The sequence below is a fragment of the Myotis lucifugus genome, unplaced genomic scaffold (genome assembly GCF_000147115.1).
Source record: "Myotis lucifugus unplaced genomic scaffold, Myoluc2.0 scaffold_288, whole genome shotgun sequence".
NCBI classification, from domain to species: Eukaryota; Metazoa; Chordata; class Mammalia; order Chiroptera; family Vespertilionidae; genus Myotis; species Myotis lucifugus.
In genome coordinates this window covers 125,032-143,612 of record NW_005871336.1, presented here as the reverse complement: position 1 = coordinate 143,612, position 18,581 = coordinate 125,032, and the positions used below count along the sequence as shown (strand labels likewise).

The window sequence follows — 18,581 nt, the reverse complement described above, 5'->3', positions numbered from 1 at the left end:
AGGGAACCCCGGGAGCCTCAAAGCTCCCCTGGCTGCTGAGGTTTTTTAAAACTTACTTTTTGAATAGGCAACATCTGCATGACTCAAACTCAAAGGGTAAGAAAGGATTAGCAGAAGAACTAAGTCTGTTTCCCATATCCGCCTTCCAGCCACCACATTCCTCTCCCCAGAGGCAACCACGGGCACCAGTTTCTGTTCTTAGGAAATAGTCCAGACAGACATTAGCAATATCCAGGATTTTTAAGACACATGGCAATTAAAAACTTTTTTTCACTTAATGAACCACACAAAGACATACATTTTTCTAAACCAAGTGTCATTTTGCCTATTTTAATAAATACCACTACTGTATGTACTTTATGCTAGGCTCTCCTTTTCAAAAATAATTTAACTTTTTATTTTGAGATAAGTTTAAAGTTGAAAAAATAGTGCAAGAGTTCCCACATAGCCCACATCCAGCATTCTTTAAAACACTTTCCCTAACCACAGACTGTCAAAAGTAAGAATTAACCTTGAAACAATTGTATTAATTGCCTTGTAGAATTTATTAGGATTTTGCCAGTTTTCCCACTGATGTTCTTTTTTCTGTTCTAGTATCCATTCCAGGATCCCCCCCCCCCCCCCCATCGGTGACAGAGTCTCAGTCTTTCCTTGTCTTCCCGGACCTTGACACTTTGGATCAGTTATTTCGGAGCAGGTACCTCCACTTGGGTTTTTCTGATGTAGTTTCACCATTAAAGAGAGGATCTAGCCCTGGCCAATGTGGCTCAGTTGGTTGAGTGTCATCCTGCACACCAGAAGGTCACAGGTTCAAGTCCCAGTCAGAGCACATGTCCAGGTTGTGGGTTTGGTCCACAGTTGGAGTGCTTTTGGGAGACAGCTGATGTCTGTCTGTCTGTCTCTCTCTCCTGCTCTGAGGGCCATGATGAGAGCTACCCTGTGGAGAAGTCCACGTGGGAGCACTGAGGGAAGCCCCCAGCCAGCCAGTGAGGGGCTGAGGCCCTCCTTCCAGCAGCCCACAAGGAACTGAATCCCACCATCATCTACAAGAGGGAGCCTCCCTGCACATCCTCCCCAGCCTTCAGATGAGACCACAGCCCCAGCCAACCATGTGACTGCAACCTCATGAGAGACCCCGAGCCAGAGCTACTAGAGTACGAAGAGCAAAATCAACTCATGTCTTAGAAGAGCTGTGGTGGAGAGAAGTCTTCCTAGTCACAGGGCTCTGCAGGTAAGTCTTCCCAGAAGGTCTTCCTTCCTGGCATGCTGCTGTCTTGGCCTGCCAGGTCCTTCCCTACATGACCTGCTGTCCTTATCGTGGCCAGCTTTCAAAACTCGAGTGGCCACCGAGCCACACTCTCCCTGGCTCCTCCCCACAGCTTTCCAACTAGAAATAACTTTTCTTTGCTTCAGCTTCCACCGCACCTCACCTCACCCAATCCACATCATGACCCTTCCTACTCCCTCCTTGGCTGAAGTTACTGATAACAGCTAGTTTCCTGTAAAGAAAGCCCTACATTTCTTAAGGACTGATTTCCCATTTCAGTCATGTTTATACCCATCCCCCCTTGCTTCCAAGCACGAAGCTCAGCCATATATCAGGGATTCCATACTATCTGCAGAATCAGGAAGTAACAATGAGCCTGAAATGACGGGTTTAGGATCTTCTGGGAGTTACAACACTTACCATGCACGGTAGTAGCTATTATAACCGATATTACCACCACACTCTTTCACGAATGAGTGGTCCCTTTTCTAACAAGGACTTAATTTTCTGGACTCACCCAGGAGCTTCCTCCCCAATTTTAGAATCTGCAAATTTAGAGGAAATAAGAAATAACTCCTGACCAAAAAGTGAGGGCCTTTAGTTCAATTCTGTGGTTTTTGTATTTCCGATGCTTCTTCTGGTGATGCCTCCACCCCGAGCAGCAAGGAGACACTGGTGTGAACACCGACCCCAAATCTCATGGCGCAGGAACACTGACAAGACTCACGTCAATTAATATTTTCCTCATCGCTTCTGAGAGTTTGCTGGCCCTGCTATCATCCCCTGCAAAGTTCCTCTTGCCACAGTCCGATGGCACTAATTGAACACACAAATGAGGGAGTTAAAGGGAGACTTGGCTAATTTTTTAAAAAATTGGCTTCAGAGGAAGAAATCTCATCATCAGTCATGATTACAAACTTCCCACGTGGTCTCAACACAGACCTAAGCAGGAGCTATTCTGCAACAGCTTGTCTGACGGCAGGTACACAAGCACGTAACCCTTTTTGGTCTACAAAGACTTTGAGGGGATCAGACCTCCCTGCTCCCCTTGGTTTAGAAGACCATTCAACCCCGAGTCTTCAGCTAGAGATACTATCACCTGTGGCATCTCCACTGTCATCAGTTGTCTTTTCGGACAGAAGATGCTGTGCAAATAGCCTTTCAGTGTGGGCACCACTGGGTCCAAACAATTCCAGGGCTAGGCCCGTGACTCCTGTGACCGCCCCACTTCTTCAAAGTCATTTCCCAAGAAGCAGAGAGGAGAAACAGAGCCACCGAGGGAAAAGGGCCCTGGGTTTCGCTCAATGCAGAGACGAGCTGCGAGTTCCTTTGGCCAATGGTGGGGGAGCCCAGCTGACGGGGAACTCCACGCCCACAGAGACCTCAGAGGGACCAGGGTTTTGCTGCCTGAGCTCATCCTAAATGCACAGGTTTTGTTAGAAATGACAATATGGCAAATCCAAATGGAATGAATTATTGATCTTGAGCTTCAGAGGAGCTTGTAAAACATACACCTGAGTTCCAGAGAAAGCTGGTCACTTATTAATAAGGAGGAGGAAGGAGCTGGGACCTGGAGGGAGGCAGGGACTGCGCATTAGGGCTGGAGGTGCACGGGGAAGGCGGCCTGCGCCTGTGGCTGCCAGCTCGACGCAGACTCCTGCAGGGCACGTGTTGGCATCATGGCCTGAGCCCGGCTGGCAGGAAACGGGAATGTGAAACAATCCTCTGGGGAAAATTCACAAATATAAGAACTAGAGGAAAACGGAAATCACAGACAAAGAAACTCCAATGACAACAAGAAAACTCAAAAAATAGCTGGAGAAGAGTCCAGGCCCCAGGAGCTCAGCACCATTGGGGCAGAGGGAGGAGGACTGGGCCTCGGCCGGTTTGGCCACCGGCTGGCTTGTTCTCCAACTTGGGCGAACTGCTTACTTCCTCTGTGCCTCAGTTTCCTCATGGCTTTACGATGTGCCCGACACGGCATCCCGATTTGGCTGAGACCTGACACGCCTGTAACGCCGCACTTATGACGGAGACACCAGGACAGCGGCCCAGAGCCCGATTTCCCTCTGACGCGCGCGCTGTAAATCGCCTCTGTCTCACTCACTTCTGCAAGTTTGCCTGCAAATACATTCAGCCCCAAGTCGCTTCAATCGCAGCAGGAGGAAACTGCTTCACGTGGCGGAAGGTTCTTCCCGGTTCTGCTAATGGCAGTCTGGTATGCACGTCTGGGATTTCTTATTTTTATTTAAAATAAAGCCATTGAGCTTAATGAGAACTGGGAAAGGGCCCTGGAACCAGCATTCACGGGGGCCATCCCGGCCCTGCTGGGGAGCTGTACCTGCCTCAGAAATCACACACTATTCCAGACAGTAACCACTGACCTCAGAGCATTTCAAAAATCAAAGGAAGTCACTGGCTAAGAGAGCATGACCCCACGGGCGGGGTAAGGTCGAGGGCCTTTGCAAGGTTATGTATGTGGAAGTGGAACCTCAGAAAAAGTGCTTTGGGTTAAATGAAAACAAGATCCTGCAATGATCCTTTGCCCTGGAGATTCTAGAAAGTTCCTTACAACCATCCAACCAGCACCTCATTTGCAGCTGGGGAAAATCTTCCAAGGTTTCCAAATACCTAGACTCTGGCTCCTCCCACCAGGGGACAAGACTGAAGGTTGTTTTCCTACCTGGTGGGTGGCTGCCCACGGACATCAAAAAAGGGTTGAGAAAATGACGGGTGATGGATGTCCAGTACAGACCATAGGCTCCTCAGGCCGACAGACCTGCGTTTGAATCCTGGCTCTACCGTCTACTAGCTTTGCAAGTCTCGAAAGTTAACTGAAGCTCTGGGGCCTCAGTTTTTCTCATCTGTAGAATGGGGACAATGGCAGCCATCTCGTGGGGTGTTTGTGAAGATCAGACATGCCATTATAAAGCACACAGCACAGTGGTTGGTGAATGGTCTGAGGGCTTAATCATAGCTGTTGCTGATACTGTACCAGCATCATCAGCGCCTCCGCTGTATTCTCCCTCGTGGCTTCTTGCTGGGGCCTTGCTTTACTGGCTCGGATACCCTGGAACATCCATCCGGGGCAGGAAGGCAACCTCACATAAACAAGGGAGTTAAATAAATTCCACTTGCAGCTTCCAGTGGGGACTAAGAAGATTCCTTTCTTTTTTCCAACTGGAGAAATACGTGAGTGAGTGAGTGGCAAGGAACACAGGTCTTAGGATCGGAAAGAGCTGGGCTCAGATCTCTCTTGGCCACCTCTGGGCATGTTCCTTGGTCTCAGACCACGGCGGCTGGGAGGATGAGAGAACCCCGCACGGCCTGCGCTTAGTGCACTGAGCAGCCTGCAGTGACAGTCCAGCCCGGAACTGGATTACACCAGGCTGTTAGCATTACAGTCTTGTTAGGAGCCACTTCCTGCACCCAGCACGATAGAAAAGGATGCCCAAGGGATGCCCAATGACGGGTTTTTGACACAGACTGCAATGACACAAGGGCTGGCCTCTGCACTAGGGTTGGCCTGTGCGTGGCATAGAAATGGTAATTCCAGGACGATTCAGGCCACACCCTGAACAACAATGATCCAATGATCATCTAATGATGATCCCTGGACACCAGAATCCAGGAAAGCTAGAAGTCTGCAAAGTTAAAAGAAGAGTGAGAAAGAAGGCGCATGTGACTGCCTCCTTTGTATTCTGGGGGCGAGCTGTTTGGGGAGACTAAAACGCAATGCAGGCTCACCGAGCTAAGCCAGCTAAAAGTTTAATTAAATACAATTGCTTGCTGTGAGTTCCTTTCCTAACCGGCCTCATACATATTCATCACTGCAATTATGGCCGTGAAAAAACCCCACAACTAATTACTCCATGCGCCCCATCTTTCACATGCCTCGGATTTTTGCATAAATACTGTTGAAATTAATTGCAAGTTGGTTAACTTTATACTTTGTCATTTCAAAGCTTAATTGAAAGTTAATTTAAAAAGGTACAAAAAGACGCACTCAAAATTCAACAACCACACAACAAAAACCCCACCAGAAGCCATTCTGGCCAACTTGGTTACTGCGACTTCGATGGGCGCTAAAAAGGTGATGTGATTATTCTAACCTGAATGCAGGGCTGTACACGCCAAGCTATAATAACAGGCCAGTCCCACAAACACCCCTGTAGCCACATCTCTATTTTCCTACAATATAGCAACAAAGAAAAGACTGGTGATGCATGGAGAGGCCGCCAATGGCCTGGCTACCTTCTGGCTGTGGGCTTAGCATTTTATTCTTCGAGAACTGCATCTCCAGAGAAGGACAACATGTGGCTCCCATGATCACCCCATTCCACTTCCACACCAACTGTCTCTACCAGGACCCATTTTCACAACCCAAACACCGCACAGCACCCAGGACACGTCCCTGTCCTGCTCTGCAGTGACATGCTAGTGGTGGTTACTATGATGGGCGATGTTGGGGGGCTATTTTCTCATGTAATTATTTTGTCATGAGTTAAGGCCTCCCCTTCCTTCGATCACCAATCAACAATTCCTGTGTTTGCCTGGGACCCGTTCTCTCTCCTGCATCTCAGCACATGCTAATTACACTGTGTCCGTTTATCCATTACAGTCACTGCACTCTTTCATGTAGCATCTACCTCCCCAGGAAACTGTGCCCCCAAAGCACAGGGGCCATGCAGGTTTTGTGTTTGTGGACAGTTTTGTTCCCAGCATCAAATAATAGGAATGATAACAATACCAGCAGTGGCGGCAGCAGAGGTGGCAGCTGGCACTCGCCAGTACTTCCTGAGCGCCAGGAGCCAGTCTAAGGACTTTCCAGTGAGGTCCGGTCGGCATCCCCCTTTGCCTGAGGGGAAACCACCGCCAGGAAGGCCGCTTGCCCGGCGCACCCTCACACAGCTACTAAGGACTGAAGGCAGGATGTGCACCCAGGCCCCTGGGCTCCTGGGTCCCTGCACCTAACGACTAACCGAGCCGCCCTTTTATCCAGCACTTACCCCAGCGCACAGGGGTGCCTGATAGAGATTTGTTCATGAAAAGGCTATCACTCTATCACGCATGCCTTTTTAGAATCCTGAACATGTTATCTTCTTTTATTTGGATACAGACAAACAAACAAAAAGTCACTCCCCTGGGAACGAGCCAGCAGAACAAAAGCAGTCGTTAGGAGAAAACCCAGAGTTCCTTGGAAAGAAATTTCTTTTCCGACAAAAGGCTTGACTCCCTCCCGCAAAGTGCTCAGCTTTGAAGAAAATGCTCCTTCCAGTTCATTCATGAAAACAAGCCCCGATGTCTTAATTTCCCTGAACCCTGAAGGGACCAGGGACCGACAGGGCTCAATGCCATTCTCTTCACACATAATCCAGCGGGACTCAAGACTCCGGTTCCCGTAAAATGATAAAGTTAAAGGGTCTGGTCCCACGTAAGTGGAGAAGCAAAGGGAGAACCAGTCACTTGAAACCTTCGCAGGTGCACGGTGAGAGAGCCGGGCCCCAGAGGAGGGGAGGTGTACCCCGCTGAGGTTAACACTGGCCAAGGGCCTCGTGCGTTGTGTGAAGGATTTGGGTAAAGCCACGCCAGCTTGGGGGAATTATCGACGCCTCCCTAAATAAAAGCAGGCAGAAGCGGCTCTATTTGCATGGCCTTAGCAGAACACGGCTGTCTGTGGAGCTAACGGGCCCCCTGTGCATTGTTAGCGAGAAGCGTTTAACGGATTAGGACGGCGGGTACTGGCAGGCAGACCTGATGGAGAGCTTGCAGGGGAGACGAGTTCCCCAGGGTAAACCCCAGTACGCTGGCATCCCTCCAGGTTCAGGCCGGGGACCAAATGGGGGGATTGCGGGCTGCTCCATTCTCCTGGGACCGAGAAAGAAAGCGTCTCTGTAGAGCTTATTGTTTCGGGATTAGCGTGTGTAATGTCAGTGCCACAATGAATACCGATGAGGCGGGCCTCACTTCATTAAGCATGTGATACGGTTAAGCGGCAGCCCCATTTCCAAGTCCACAGGAATTACCAGACACCGACACCGTGTCCGACAGATGGGATGCGAAGCACACGTCACCTCCCTCCCCCGGTCATTTTATAATCAAGTGGGGAGGAGGAAAAGGAACATTCGCCCCATTCCCTAGTACCGTGGTCGGCAAACCGCGGCTCTCGAGCCACATGCGGCTCTTTGTCCCCTTCAGTGTGGCTCTTCCACAAAATAACATGTGGGGGCGCGCACGTACAGTGCGATTGAAACTTCGTGGCTATGCGCAGAAGTCGGTATTTTGTGGAAGAGCTGGTACTGAAGGGGCCAAAGAGCCGCATGTGGCTCGCGAGCCGCGGTTTGCCGAGCCGCAGTTTGCCAACCACGGCCCTAGTATCTTCGAGGAGGGTAAGAACACATTTTCCTGCCATGTCTACCGTCCTTTGGCTCGTGCCAAATATCTGAAATAACTCAGCGAAGCCAGATGTGTCCTCTTCCTGCCAGAGCTTAGAAACAGCCAGCACCAGGCAGCTGTGGAAGAGCAGCAATCTGCCAGGATTTAATCACCAGGCCGGCGTTTTGGGGGCCATATACTTTTTTTTTTTTGATGGACATTTTGGCCAGAGGTGGGGATGGGCTGATTATGGCATAGGTACATCCTTGATTCAGGTGACGTCTGACTGACCAGCAGTGGCCAGGGTGACGACCCCCTTTTCACTCGCCTATCTTAAACCCAAGTAGATATGGACCCAGGAGCGTGAGTTTTGCCCACATCTGGGGAAATAACAGCAGTGATTCTCTGGCTCTCGGGTCCTTCCTGCCAAACCCACATGCCCTGGCCTGGTCCAGCGTCCTGGGTGACGGCACACGCCCTGGCCTGGTCCAGCGTCCTGGGTGATGGCACATGCCCTGGCCTGTTCCAGCGTCCTGGGTGACGGAGGGTGGGGAGCCCCAGAGGAACTTAGAATGCATTTCTCCTTGGGAACAGTGACCAAGATCTGGCCATGAGGAAGTCTCCCTGGGATTGGTCTAGTGCAGGGGTGGGCAAACTTTTTGACTCGAGGGCCACAATGGGTTCTTAAACTGGACCGGAGGGCCGGAACAAAAGCATGGATGGAGTGTTTGTGTGAACTAATATAAATTCAAAGTAAACATCATTACATAAAAGGGTACGGTCTTTTTTTTTTAAATTTTATTCATTTCAAACGGGCCGGATGCGGCCCGCGGGCCGTAGTTTGCCCACGGCTGGTCTAGTGTCTCCTGGGGCCACTTTGCTGCCCTTTAGTCTGGCTTTCACAATTATCAGCCCCTTCTTTCCTCTTTAAAATGTTCACTTCCCATCCAGCTGTTCTTCCCATGTTCTGAGCCTTAACAGTGAGAAGCGACTTAAATGTTCTAAAGGCACAAGACGGTGGGACTGGAGAGGCCAAAACAGTGGGCTGGGGGAATCACCCGAATGGCCACTGCCGGGATTGCTTGGACCCTGCACGATGCTATGGGCAGTGGTGAGGGGTGGTTGCGACGGTGGCTATGGGCAGTGGTGAGGGGTGGTTGCGACGGTGGCTATGGGCAGTGGTGAGGGGTGGTTGCGACGGTGGCTATGGGCAGTGGTGGAGGGTGGCTGCGATGGTGGCGTGCATGGAAGATGCCTTTCGGATGGGGGTGGGAGAGCCTCGGGGTGGCCAAAGAAGGGATTTTGGTGGCCAGGCAAGAGAAAGGTAGGCCTGAATGAGGACAGCGGCTGAGGAAGTGGAAAGGAAGGGAAGTAATTTTTACCTTTGGGAATCAAGCTCTCCCTAGTTGCCACGCATCGGGCTAAGGTGTATACATTGGCTCACCGAATGCTCACAAGCATCTCGCGAGATGCAGCGTTACCCTCTGTGCAAGGGAGGAAACGGAGGCTCAGAGTCAGCGACCCTCCCACCATGACACAGGTGTCACAACGTCGAGTTAATAGCTGATACGTGATCGGTGCTCTTCTGTAAGCACATCTTATGCATTACTTCATCCTATGCCGTAGGTACCACCGCGATCCCCATCTTACAGAAGACAAAGTGGAGGCTCAGGGAAGCGAAGGCCCTCACTCTGAGTCAGGGGTCTGTTCCCAGATCAAGATCTGAACCCCGTTTGGGTTGGCTCCAAAGTGCATGCTCTGAACCAGTGGCCGGCAAACTCATTAGTCAACAGAGCCAAATATCAACAGTACAGCGATTGAAATTTCTTTTGAGAGCCAAATTTTTAAAACTTAAACTATATAGGTAGGTACATTGTTATTAACTTAATTAGGGTACTCCTAAGCTGGCCTTTGCTAAAAACATCCTCAATCTGATTGAGGTACGTTCGCTGAGGTCAACCCCTTCCAATTCTACCATCCACACTCGTCTTGTATACTTGTTTGGTCTATCTCCTTTCGTTCATCCTCTCTGTATGTCCAAACCATGTCAACATACCCTTCTCAATCCCCGACACTACATCTTCTTTCACTCCACAACGTTCCCTGAATGACGTATGCGCGCCTGCACGTGGTATTTTGTGGAAGAGCCACACTCAAGGGGCCAAAACACCGCATGTGGCTCGCGGGCCGCGGTTTGCCAACCACTGCACTATACCAATGAGCACGTGCCTGTGGCCTCGGCGGCCCTGGCTGAACGGGATGCGTGCCTGGGTGCACGGGGCCGGATCCCATCTCAGAAAAGGAGCGTCTGCCGCTCACCCCAGAGGCTGCCGGGAGGGGCATCAGGTAATGGAACCTGCATTTGGAGCTTGAACAGGAAGGTGCCTGCCTGGTCCAGGCTGCCTGGGCGTGTGGGAGCAAAGAGAAGACACCCTTTGCTGTTCCCAGATATCTGCCATGTGGTTCTGCTTTGAAAACCCGGGCAGAATGACAAGCTACTCCACAAAGGGGCCTTGTGGGGCGGTGTGTGACCCAGTCCCACTCAGAGGCCACCTCGGCCACCGCTTCTGGTTTGTGGTAAACCAAAATGCTCAGAATTGGATTTTTCAATAAACCACTCATCCTGCAGAGAAAAACGTAGGTCACGGGCTTCTGAGATGTCAGCCCTGCATCTCTGCTTCCATCATTACCGTGCATCCAAGACCTGCACACCCGGGGGTCCAGAGGGGCCCGCGCCCGGGAATGCTTGAAAGAGGTTTTTCTCTGACAGCTGGCTTTGAAAGTGCAAATGCTCTTACCGGCCAATTGTTCCTCCCCTGCATTCTTTAAATTCATTTTTATTTTTTATCAAAGGAACATGTGCACACAGTTTAAAGAGGCAAACAGTTGTGGAACGTGTGATAAAAGAAACGGCGTTCTTTGACCCTCCTCCTCCGCCAGGAGCAATCGCTTCCTGCTATTTAGGTTGCATCTTTTCTACGTTTCCCTCCCTATCTCCAAGTAACACGCTTACCGTGCTATGTCTCGATTTTCAGTTTCAGGAATTAGCTACCGACTTTCCAATCTGGACGGCGAGGACTTAGCTCTGGTTTATCACCATCCCAGCAGCCACCCCACGCAGGCCCACTCTCGGGCCCATTTGCAAGCCCCCTGGTTGGACAGTAATTTTAGATAACCAGTGTTTTTGTTACCTTGATCGTGAAAATGTTATTCACTGACACAGCGTGGAACGTGTTATGGTTTTTAACACTTTTCTTCCTGGCAAAACTTTTTGTTTTCCCTGGAGTTACCATAGCCTTCCCCCCTCCATTTGTTTAGTATCATATCTGTATTTGTTTAGTATTATATGTAATTCTCACTAATCCAAACAGAGCCTTCCCCAGCTTTGTAAATCCCCTCTCAACTCATTCAAATCCATTAAGTGTTGTATCAGTGCCTGGAGGTCCCCTTTCACTCACTTATGCTGGATACCCCGTGTCTTCTGTTTTTCTTGATTTTACTCCTTTACTTTGGGTAGAGCATCCTCATTAGTAATTTCCTGAAAGGGTTGTATGAAAGTCACGTCATGCTGTTGTTTTTTCTCACTTCTGTGGTGCAGAATTTGAAATTATTCACTTCAGGACAGCTGACGCATGTCCAGAGTTATAAAGAAGTCTGAGGCCATTTTTGTTGTTGTTAATCCTCACCCAAGGATATTTTTTTCCATTAGTTTTTAGAGAGTGGAAGGGAGGAGGGAGAGAGAGAAACATTGATGTGAGAGAGACACATTGTTGCTGCCTCTTGCACACGCTCAGACCGGCATCAGGGATGGAGCCTGCAACTGAGGTACGTGCCCTTGACCAGAATCAAACTTGAGACCCTTCAGTCTACGGGCCAATGCTCTAACCACTGAGCAACCAGCTAGGGCGAGAAGTCTGATGCCATTTTGATTCTTGACTTTTGTATGAAGCCTGTTTTTACCTGTGCATATATATTTTAATGCTCTCTCTGGGAGCCTGTAGGGTCTTCTTTCTGCCCAATGTTCTGACATCCATGCTGATGGGCTTGGTGTGGTTTATTCCCATTCATGGATCTGAGTGTTCCTTGGACCTTTTCCTATTTGAAAACGCCACCCTTGGTTCAGGGGGAATTTCCTTTAATTTCCCCATGTTCTCGCTTATCTCTAGAATTCCTATTATTTGGTTGTAAGTCAAACCACATCCTTGATTTATTTTTATCTTTTCGACCTTGTTTTGTATTTCTTTGTGTTTTTGTACTTTTCTGGGACATAGCCTCATATGTATGCTTCAGCCTTTCCATATTTTAAATTTCTGAGTTCTTTCCTGTTTGCTCCTTAAAAAGGTCGTCCTGTTTTTATTTCAAGAATACAGTATCTTGCCCGGCTGTGGTGGCTCAGTAGATTGAGCGTTGTCCCATGGACCAAGAAGTCTCAGGTTCAATTCCCAGTCAGGGCACATGCCCAGGTTGCAGGCTCAATCCCCAGGAAGGGGCATGCAGGAGGCAGCCTATTAATGTTTCTCTCTCTTCCTCTCTGAAATCCATTAAAATATATATAAAAAAGGAATGCAGTATTTTCAGCTAGCTCTTAGGTTTAAAAGTTGTTTCCTCCTCTTTGTATAGGCTGTTTTTTAAACAAGAAGCCTGGAAGGTAGGTAGTCCTCCCCCAAACCTCAACGACAGAGGGTACCTGGGTTTTTCAGGTAGCAAGTGCTAACAGGATCCGGGGTGTCTGGTCTGTGGCTACATCTCTTCCTGGCCTGGCACTTCTCAGTGGACCCGGAATAGGGAAAAGGGGATGAATCCCAGCTCTGATCCCTGCTTCTGTTACCCTCGGTCTCACCTGGGTGATCCCACCGACCTCTGCACTCAGGGTTCTAGAGGGACCGAGCGGGGTAAAGACTGCGAACGCATTTCAAAAAGCACGAGAGAAACACAAGGCTTTGCGGTGACTTAAAGCCTCGCTTTCATCTCCTGAAATTCAATCTAACCTTATCTTGGCCTGCCTTCAGCGGAGAGAGGTTTGTCTTCAGTGATCTTATAAATCACCCTTTGTTCAAAAGGATGTCCTCTGGTCACACAGACACATGGCTCGGGAGAGTGTTTCTCCCCAACATCTTCCAGCCGCCTCCACCCCACCCCAAACAACACCCTGAATGCAAGACAGTGACTGAGAAGAAATGAGACAGAATTCTACTGGGGGTCCATTCCACAACGGGTCTCTCTTAGCTGAGCTTTATACAGCCATCTTCACTGAGGTTAGAAATACAGGAGGAAGAGGGGTTAAATATATCTAAACAATGTATTACATGTGGTGGTAGCCATTGGAAAAGAGTGGGGTGGAAGCTCTGTATATGGTGTCATGAAAAGATACTCATGGTCTCTTAGGGATAAAAACAAAGGCAGGACCATGAGAACAATTCCATCGCTATCATACAGCAAGACCTTGCATGTGTGCATGTATATGTCTATTTAATCTGTCCATTTGCATACATTACAAAAGTGGTTGCATTCCCACCAAACCACGCAAGGCGGTTACTTGTGGGAAATGGGATTGGAGGTGAGGACGGGTAAAGACTTCCACATTTTACGTAAACACTTCTGAGCGGTTTAATTTTTTTCATAGCATGCATATATCATTTCTGATCCTAGGAAGGAAAAAAAAATGTAAATTAAAAGAGTAAAAAAGAAAATTGAATCTGGGGAAAAGCAAAGGTAAGAAGAAGTCAGAGAGAGGCAGAGAAGATGCTAAGAAGGGGTCAGGGTTGGCAGGGGTCGGGGACAGGTCACGCACTTCTGCAGAGACATACAACAGGTATAGCTCCTCCCAGTTGGGAACCTCAAAACAATCCCCTTCAGGCCATGACAACCACCTGCCCACCTATGCTAGCTCCACTACCAACTTAAGGAACTTAAAGGGAAGGAAAACCCATTTGTTTAAAATGGTGTAATTTCAATTCAATGACTTCTGACAAATGCACATAGCCAGGAAACCTACAAAGGGAATTCGTTTTAAACACAACCTCCTGGCTCTATGCAGAGGTGGGATCTGCAGGGAATGAGCTCACTTGGCCATGGTGAAACACAGGAAAGGGCCGTCTCAAGTCCAACAGCCAGTGATGGCCAGGGGTTGGTCCAGAATGAGACTCATACCCTATCCATCTCACTGGCGGTGCTCTCTCGCCTTCTCTCTGCATTTTCCAGACTTCCTGATTCTGTGCACTCCTAATTTGAGTGTCTCTTGGCTCAGTAACTCACCTGTCTCTTGACAATGAACATGATAACCCTGGGCCACTTGTGCTATCAGTTTTGGCAAGGATGTACTGAGTGGAAAGGATCCTTGGGAGTGAACCGGCTCTCTCAAATTGGCCGGCTACCACCATCAATTACCCCTTTCAAAATAGGAGCCCTTCGCTCCCTGCCTCATTGGCAGAGGGCACAGTTTCCCAGGGGTTGACAATACCTGCATGTTGCCCCTGTCCCTCTGGGCTGGCATAACAATCATGAGAGCGGATGCTACGCATTATATTCTAAGCAATGGACATGATTTATCTTTATAACAACACCAGACCCGAGGGACTCTCATCATCTCCTTTGTATAGATGGGGAACTCAGGCAGAGGTGTGAGTCACCTGCCCAAGGTCAAGATGGGAACCCTGCAGGCCACCGGGGAAGGACTGGCAGGGCTGAGGTTGACAGTGTCATCTCCTGACATCCTGGCTGGAGCTTTCTCTGCCAGACGCGGCCTCTGTCCGATACATAAAACTGTCAAGTCCGTCTTTCTTCTACAAAGAGGCGATATACAGCAACCTCAAGGTACTGCCAGGGCCACAAAGGCGTCTCTTAGCTCTGTCTAGACACAAAACCCACAGAGCATAATGCATTATCGCTTTACAGCCAGAGGCTTTTATCTTGTTTCTTCTCTGTGGACCTGGCTGATAAATCAGGCCGTGCAGGTGGAGAGGAGTGTGTGTTCTCGAGAGCGACATTCAGAAACAGCGAAGGGAAGGGCAAGCAAGGATGTGCCCAAAAGAGGCCTCCTTGGGAACCACTGGCAATCCCACCTCAAGAGGCCAATTAATCCTCTTGAGGGAAGAATGAAAGGAGAGTGACAGAGCCCAGGATAGGACAGAGCCCCAGTGTTCAGTGGGGGGAACTGGAGTGCTCTTTCAGCGCACATTACACAAGCCACCCAGTGCCCCTGCCCTAATCGCAGGGCATTCACTGCCTGGCAGCACACGGTGATTGTGGGAGGGAAGATCAGCCCAAGGTGGCCTGGACGCTGTGGTTCCTACTCCCGAATTCCCGGCATCTAAGGATTCTCAACTTGACACCATGCCCTTGGCCTCCTTCTAAAAGCACTGCTTGATCTTTTTATTGCATGAAAGGAACTGCTGCTTTGAGACTTGAGCCATCTCATTGGAGATACCCAGAGACACGTTAGGGAGAACAAAAGTGAAAGATCTGGGTAAAGGTAAGCAGAGTGCTCCACCCAATAATAAGCCAGATGGACAGCTGTTGCTCTACCCTCTGTTAATGTGGGCTGCCGTGGACAGAGGCATGGTTCTCAACTCTAGCGTAGAGACTTCCATTCTGGTAATATGGCGGGGGTGGGGGGGGCGTTGTCTATTCATCCCAACGTTCCCACAGAGGTGGGGGGGCATGTTGCAATGCTGGAGTAAAATATTTTTTAAAATTTCAGTATCATTGAGGAGGTGATAAAAAGTAAAGGGTAAGCATCTGGAAAACTGAGATAACTTTTGTCCCAAGAGCAATGCTGATCTGGACCAACTTGGATTTCAGTTTTGCCAAAAACTGAGGTCAAGATCCAGGGCTTGCCCAAAGTGGGGAGTTTACAGGAGACCCCCTCGTTTATGCCAGGACTCCAAAGAGCTAACTCTCAGGGTAAGGAAGAACCAGAGGTAAACCTCCTCCCCACTGCCCAGGGGACTGCAGGAAGGGTTACCCGTGCAACAGGTCCAACGAGGAACACGTGGAGGCATTTGTCAGTACGGGTGGCCCTCTCATGGACTGTATTCCTTGAGTCTGCATTACTAAGACCATCTATGGACCTTCATAAACTTGGTTTGGGGATGATACTGAACTGTAATACTGCCAAAAGCCAAACTAAATCTCTGTGGAGAAAGACACCTTTGTCATACCCCTCAATGAATCCCCACAAATAATTTTTCGAAGACAATCAGTGGCATACAGCCCCAAATGCCAAGTACTTGAAGAACAAAAGCATCATGAGTAGACCAGTAGAAACAACAGACATCAGACATTCGAAGATTTCATATATTAAACTTATCAGACCAAATCATAAACATGTTTACAATGTTTAGAGAAATAAAAGGTTGAATACATCCCTCTTCAGGAAAACACTTAGCTATTAAACAAAACGAGCAAATAAATTTGAAAAAAAGAAGCAAGCAGAATGTCCAGAAGTGAATAAAACTGCAACTAAAATTAAAACTCAATGGGCCCGTTCAACAGCAGATCAGAAACAGACGAGAAGAGAATACAGGCATACCTCATTTTATTGTGCTTTTTGCTTTGCTGCGCTTTGCAGATGCTGTACTTATACAAACGGAGGGCAAGACCCTTCACCAGGAAAAGGATGATACTCAAGTGATTGCCGTGGTCTGGAATCAAACCCCCGGGATCTCTGAAGGATGCCTGTGAATAAGCTGAAGGACAGCTGAGGAGGAGTCATTCAGAAAGCAGCAGAGTGACAAAAAGATGGACAATATGGACAAGAGGCGACCAGGCATGGAGTGGGGTCTAAAAGAAATGCAACCTGAGGTGTGCGACAGAAATGCCTTTGGAGCTGATGAAGGCATGGACTTTCGGCCGTAATCCCAAAAATTTAATTCTCAGGGACTAGGTTGGGTCCCGGGGATAAACAACACTGACAGGTAGGGATGTCATCCATGTTTTAGGAAGCACTGAAATCGTGACTCCTGGGTGGCAGATGTCAGGAGTCGGTTTTTTCCTTTGGTCTAACTAGATTAACACTCCACTTCTCACTGACTGTCCCCTCTCACCCGGAAGAGCTGGGTAGCATCTGCAACAGTCCTCCTTGTGTTATGGTCAATGTGCTTTCCATTAATTTAAGAGGAGATTAAACAAGACAATCAAGACATGTCTTTCTATATTTCCAAAGCAAGTATTTTTTTTCAAAAAATTAAATCTTTATTGTTGAAAGGATTACATATGTCTCCCCTTTTCCCCCCATTGATCCCTTTTCATCTGCCCCTCCCTCCACCACCCATTGTGTCCATGGGTGATGCATATATGGACACAAGTTCTTTGGCTGATCTCTTCCCACCCTCCCACCCACCCCTGCCTTCCCTTTGAGATTCCACAATCTGTTCCATGCTTCCATGCCTTTGGTTCTATTTTGCTCATCAGTTTATTTTGTTCATTAGATTCCACATATGAGTGAGATCATGTGATACTTGTCTTCCTCTGACTGGCTTATTTCGCTTAGCATAATCCTCTCCAGGTCCCTCCACACTGTCTCAAAAAGCAACTGATATTTCAATTTTGCTTTGAGTGTGTGTAAATTTACTACCTTTGCTTAAGTTGGGGTTTGGTAAAGAAGTTCATGCTGCTTATCTTCCACTCACCCCAGCCTGGGAAAGGTGCTTCTCAAAACCCTGCATGTGCGGGGCTGGCTCACATAATGTCCTGTTTCTCAGCTTCCCCACCCGAGACACGGGAATCCCACCACCTACATCCCCGGCGACGTGCAGAAGGGCTGAGCGCAGCGCCTGCCACACTGTAAGTGCTCAAAATCTGGAAACGATTACTAATAAAAGATGAATCCACTTCTTGAACTGCAGCCCCAACCCTGGAGACCTCCTTTTTGTTTTCTCTCCAAATTCCTCGTGCTTCTTCAAAGACAGCGACTTCCTGGCCCCACTGTTTCAGCCTGCCTCTCTTTCTTATTGCTTCATATCAGGCTCTGCGTGTGTCTAACAAAAACGAGAGGCATGCATGGTTAAACTGAGACACAGTGGCCCTTGGTGATCCCAGGAATGGCTTCCCAAAGATGCAGACGATGACATGAAGGGGGAAGCCTTCGTGACTTGTCATCATGGTCTTCCCTCCAGAAGGGGACTGTGCACTGTCAAGGGTCTGCCAAGGCTTCCTCAGGGAACCAAAGGAGACTGGCAACCTTTCAGTCCCCGAGCCAGGAGGAGTGAGGGAGGGGCTGTGGGCCGGCGGAAGCCACGCAGAACAAGTCTCCCGAGAGTACAAACGCACTGATAAGCCGCAGACGTGGCCAAGATCGAAATTCCTGACCTTGGGAAAGAAGGGCAGGCTGGGGTGGGAGTGAATAGGAGGAGAGAAAAACATCGACATGATGCCAACATTTTGAACCTGGGGAACTGACTTCTGAAGGTCACTCCAAGTCATTCTTGCCTACATTTCCCCCACTTACTTCCTAAGTCTCTTTTATCATTTTGGGGGGTCTGGGAGCTCTGAAACCCACAAAACTGCACACCGCTTCGTGATCAGAGATGTACACTGTCGTTTCAGACCTCATTTTCCCTGTCTGGAAAGGACAGGATCATACGCAACATCATGCCTGGGACATAATTCCATCGCAGGGACCGCTTCCAAGCCAGAGGAAGGCGAAGCTACCGCCTGTTGAAAGCGGACCCATCTATCTTCCCCAGTTCCTGTTCTCACTGTGGTGATTTGTTCCAGCTATTTCTCCTGCTCCCATCTAGATAAGACCCCCCCCCCCCCTTTCTGTTATCTGCAGGCTCAGACCGAAGTGTCAGGGCCAGAGTCAGGGAAGGCATTTAGATGTTTCCCAGCGGCTAAGATCGGTGGGTCTGACCTTTTAGTTCTAATGCTTTTGGGTCAACTGTGAGCTAAATTAAGGATGTGTGTGTTGGGTGATTTGAGGGCAAGGGATGCAGGGCAG

General features: G+C 48.9%; 1 protein-coding gene across 1 annotated transcript in view; it reads right to left on the bottom strand.

The window, feature by feature from the left end:
• Positions 1 to 18,581, bottom strand: part of LDLRAD3 (low density lipoprotein receptor class A domain containing 3) — a 124,860-nt gene that overhangs the window by 11,798 nt on the left and 94,481 nt on the right. The window lies entirely within an intron of this gene.